The sequence below is a fragment of the Petromyzon marinus genome, unplaced genomic scaffold (genome assembly GCF_048934315.1).
Source record: "Petromyzon marinus isolate PM22_M1 ecotype Great Lakes invasive population unplaced genomic scaffold, UKy_Petmar_22M1.pri1.0 PM_Scaffold_23, whole genome shotgun sequence".
NCBI classification, from domain to species: domain Eukaryota; kingdom Metazoa; phylum Chordata; class Hyperoartia; order Petromyzontiformes; family Petromyzontidae; genus Petromyzon; species Petromyzon marinus.
Window position 1 is genome coordinate 1,240,820 of NW_027423202.1, and position 5,547 is coordinate 1,246,366.

Here is a 5,547-nt window from a genome sequence, read left to right on the forward strand (position 1 = left end):
CTGAGAGAGGCCTGGTTAATCATGCACAAGGCGCAGCCTGAGTGAGGCCTGGTTGACAGTGCACCTGGTGCAGCCTGAGTGAGGCCTAGTAAATCGTGCACCTGGCACAGCCTGAGTGAGGCCTAGTTAAAAGTGCGACGGACCCCAAGCTGTGTTCCTGCCAAGGCAACATTGCGACGGACCCCAAGCTGTGTTCCTGGAAAACTTCACGGAGATCATCAATACGGCCAAGGGTCGTGAATGAAGAGTCCCCTGTGTGGGCTTCAGTGGGGCCGTCTGGTCGGGCAGCAGAGACATGAGAGGCCAAGAAACGACATTCCAGTCGTGGGCTGAGCTCAAGGAGGGCTAGCTCGAGCACCATCCTGCGGCGGGGAAAGGAGGTGGTGCAAGCGGTTCAGCCGGACCCACAACAGCCAAAAATCTGCTTTCTCTGTCTGGGGGGGGGGGGGGGCACTGTTCAACCTTAGCACATGGGCGAGAAGCCGTGCATGTGTGACGAGTGCGGCAAGACGTTTTTCTCGCGCTTGGCCTACAAGTATATATTTTTTATTTTCCGCTTGTGTGTTAATCTGTGTTTACCCCGGATATTTTAGAGATGGCAATTCTCCTGTTGTGTATCCTACTGCTGTCCCTCCCGGCCATATCTAGTGCCACACTCAACTCTACAAACAGCTACCCTCGTTACTTTGCATCCATACTTGTTGCTCGATTTGCTACTACACCTGCTAATGAAACAGCTCATAGACACGTCTACACTCCATCAGTGTATCCTTTTAAACCCTATCTTTGTCCCATTACTTCACCAGCACTCCTTCCAAACTTTATTCTGCTCTTATAAATAACACCATCTGCGAGTTACTGCTATTCGTCTAAGGTTCGCCGCTCTTCATCCTTTCACAGAAAATACTTGTGGAAACTATTAATTCTACTTTTCTTATTTCTGGGTGGTATTGAGCTTCATCCTGGCCCAATTGAAAATAACTCATATAATTCTGTAGATTTTTCTGGCAGGAAAGTTGTTGGTGTTCTACATGTCAACATCAGAGAGCTTGTGATTAAATTAAGTCAAGTAAAACTAGAAGTGGCAAATCTTGACCCGGACATTTTTTGCCTAACAGAAAAAAATTTCACTCCTGCCGTCAATGACTTGCAGATTGCGATTGACAACTACAACCTTTTTCGGCTTGACTGAGGATCTAAAGGAGGTAGAATTGCCATCTATGTTCGTAATACTATTGCATGTTCACTAGCTCACTCCTTGTTTAAAAAAATGTTGCTTTGAAGGTCTGGCTCTCAAAATAACTCTCCCAAATGATCAACATATTTTGATAGTGTGCTGCTATCGACCGCCTAGTGGGAAGGATATTGAAGCTGCATCTCTACTGAGAGAGCTTTTTGGGGGGCCTCCTTGAAGGTATAATATTTTTAGTGGGTTATTTAAATTGGAATTGGCTAAACCCGCCAGTCGTGGCCACAAATTTTGCAGATGAATTTAATCTTTTTCGATTAATTAATGTCCCCACAAGACCCAACCTAAAAAATCCGGGACAGTCATCTCTGCTTGACGTCCTATTGACAAATGCCCCTCACAATTTCACACTGACTGGTGTTCTGGGTAATAACCTTAGTGATCACTCCTTAATTTTTGGGGTGAGATCATCAGCAAGACCCAAAGCCCCCCCTTAATTGGTTGAGAAGCACTCTATGAGACACTTCAGCACTCAGGCATGTACTAATAATGTGCTTCACTCGGATATTGACAAGGTCTGTGATATCCCCAACTTGACTACGGCTTGGGAGACCTTCAGGTACATGTTTCTCCAAATTCTTAACAAACATGCTCCGTTGGTTAGATTTAAAACTAAAGGCAACCGCCCACCATGGTTTGATCCTTTCATTACAAAGCTCATGAAAACTAGGGACAAGGCTTCGGCATGTGCTCAGAAAAGTAATTTGGTCAATGACTGGCTAGAACACAGGATTTTAAGGAATAGATGCGTTAAAAAAAATACGGCATGCAAAAATGCCTACTTTTCCTCTACTCTCCTGGAATCACATGGAAATGCCAGGAATTTCTGGAAAACAATCAAATGTATCGAAAAGGCATCCAAAACAGACAATCTGCCCGCTGAGCTTAACCGAAATGGGGATATTTTTTCAGATCCCAAAAAAATAGTTGACAATTTTAACCTTCATTTTTCTGAAGCTGGTAATCTTTTTGATAATGTATTGGGAGTTATCCCTGCTCATGCAAATTCCTACACCTCTGTCCAAACATTAAACGAATTTAGTTTCCAGCCAATCCACGAAAGTAATGTTCTGAAACAACCGTCCTACCTCAAAGGGTCCTTCTCTACCGGAGCAGATAGTATTCCCGTCTTTGCTCTAACTGTTGGTCACCTAATATACAAACCTATAGCCCATATTTTCAACCTGTCCATCAAAGAAGCATCAGTTCCTCTAGAATGGAAACATTCCTATGTCCGTCCACTTCACAAAGGGGGCCCTAAAGATGATCCAAATAACTACCGACCTATCTCAATTTTGTCCCCGTTGATGAACATTTTGAAAAATGATTGACCTACCAAATTAGCAATTTCCTGTCCACCAACAATCTACTACATATAAAACAATCTGGGTTCCAAAAAAAATACAGCACCACATCTGCTGCATTAGACTCTCTGAATCACATTTACATTAGCCTTGATAATTCTCAGTACTGTGCCTGTCTTTTTCTAGCTTTTGATACAGCAGACCACAACACCCTGCTTTGTAAACTAAGTTGCCTCGGTTTTTCCGAAAACGCAGTAAAATGGTTACAAAATTACCCCTTTTCTCGCACCCAAACTGTATTCACAGATGGTTGGAGGTCAAAGAGTGTTAAGATAAAAAAGGGGTTCCACAGGGTTCCATCCTCGGCCCCCTTTTGTTCTCTCTTTATGTCAATAACTTGGGCACTGACCTGGATTATTCCAGGGTAAATCTTTTTGCAGATGACATGATACTGATTACTGCTGGCCGCTCTCCAGATGACGTGATTGCTAAGCTACAGGGTGATTTCATCAAAATACAACATCAGCTAGTTGCTCTTAAACTAGTCCTGAATACCTCCAAAACCAAGGTGCTATGCTTCTCACCAGGACTAAAGCAGGAAGTTATTTTTTTCCCAATTACATTCCTTAAATAATTATCAAATAGAGCAAGTCAAGATCTATAAGTACTGTATTTTGGGGTCATCCTGGATTCAAAACTGAATATTGAAGATCACATTGATTATATTGGTAAAAAGACCAAAATAAAAATTGGTTTTCTGTATCAACACAAGCACTGCTTCCCCCCAATGTTCCGTTTGGGTTTGATAAAGCTACCATACTGCCTGTACTTGACTACTGTGACATCGTGTATAAATCATCCCAAAGTACTGTACTGAAGAAGCTTGATTCCATCTATCACTCGGTTTTAAGATTTACATTGAACTGCCCATATAGGACTCACCACTGTGATCTCTACATTGGATCAAACTTAACATATCTTAATGTTTGACGGCTTGTGCACCAGATCTTATTTATTCATGATGTACTTACAAAAAAATCCGCCGACTACCTGCTGGATCTCCTCTCTGTTTCAAAGAACAAATTTGACCTCAGGTCTTCGCTCATTTACCAGCTTCACATTCCCAATTGCCGTAAAAAACTGGAGGAAGGGCCTTTGCTATTGATGCCCCCAGGGGCTGGAATGCTATTGCCAATTAACTGCAACTTGAATCGCTACCAATGAGATCTTCTCTCAAAACTGCTCTAGAAGAGTTGTACACCCCTAGCTGCCACTGCTATTCATTGGCGTAAAATAAAATGTTTCGCTCCGGATGACGCTGCAAAGTATTATCTGTATTTTGATTTAGCGTGCTGATCTCAAAGCTGCATTGAAAAATTTGATACTTCGACTGATGTTTCTGTTGTTCATGCAGCCAGCTATGGCTCTAGGATTTGGTGCTACATGTTATTTATGTAGTTTATTGTAAAAATTCGGTCACAGTCCCTGTGATCACTGTTACGTTGCAATTATGGCTTTATTTTTTTTATAGATTTCGAATAGTTTTTTGGTTCGGACATGTTTGTTTGTTGTAGTACGGAGTTAGACTGATGGCCTTAATCTAAGTTTTCTTTTGGTTGTTATTGTTGTTGTTTGACTTATATCCCACTGGGATTTTTTGCACACAACATTGGTGTACGGTGCTTTTTTCAGGAATATTTTGCTATTTTTTCATGGATTTTCTGTTTGCACAGTCACATAGTCACTTTAAGATGTTTTCTTGTTCGTGTTTTTGTTTGTTGTAGTTGCACCCGATTTAAGAGCCGAATGGCTCACAGGGCTATACAAAATAAATAAACTGAAAACTGACTTCACGACATATATCAGGAAATCGATTCCGGTGTATTGATTCCTCTTGGCGAGATCCATACCCACAATGTCAATATTAAATTTCGTTTTAAAGCTTTCATGACTGCAGGATTCATCTTCTTGGTTCTTTCGGTAAATACACGTAGAATGGAAATAAAATAATAATAAAAATAAAACGTAATAAAATTCTCACGACGTTTTGGCCACAACACAAGTAGCCTTCCTCAGGTGAAGAAACAGAACTGTCGGGAAGACAGCGCTTCAGTGAACACTGCCAAGCTTGGCAGCATCTTTTAAGCTGGGTGGGAGGAGCAGAGCGCCTTGACGAAGGAGTTTACATATCAACAGAAGAATTTAGCATTGAAGTAGCTGTGTTAATGTGTTGGATTAGCAGGATGTTAAAGTCAGAAATTAGCATGTAACTGGAAGATTAGCATAATATTAGTGTGAGGGATTAGCATGTAACTATGTCTGAAAAAGTGGCGGTTTCTTTTTTCTTTTCAACGTTAGCACCACGGAAAGCGACGAGCTTTGTTCAGACGGACGAGTCCATCTATGCTCGGAACGGAGGAGGGGGGAGAGAGAGAAACAGCCACGATGCACTGCTCTGTCCTGTGTTGTATTACAACTGTAGAGGAGTAAAATGGGGACGTGACGTCATGTGTGCCGTCTAGTGCGATGACGTCACGGAACGTGGCGTCATGCGCGCTGGGCGGCTCGATGACGTCATGTCTCTAGTATTTAAAGGGGCCCCTTGACGAAAGCTGGGTCACTGTGGGAACGGGTAGAGTGAGAAGGGTGGAGAGGGAACCAGGGGTAGAGAGGGATCGACGAAGAGTCAGGAGTGAAGCCGGTGGTAGCCGTAGGAGGTGCTGCTCTTCCCGGTCGGTGGGGTTGGCAAGTGCCCCCATCCGACTCGAGGGAGAGAGACTGGAGCTAGCCGGGCTGGATCAGGACTTAGTGTAGGACCCCTAACCCCTGGGAAGTTGTCACACCCTTTGTGTTATTGTAATATACTTAATAAACCTTTGGCGAAAGCCCTTACCTTCAAGCCGTCTTCGAGTCGTCGTCAGTTGCTCCTCAACAACTGGTTTCAGAAGTGGGATCCTCAACAACTGGTGTCAGAGTGTCTGCGCTGCCGCCACC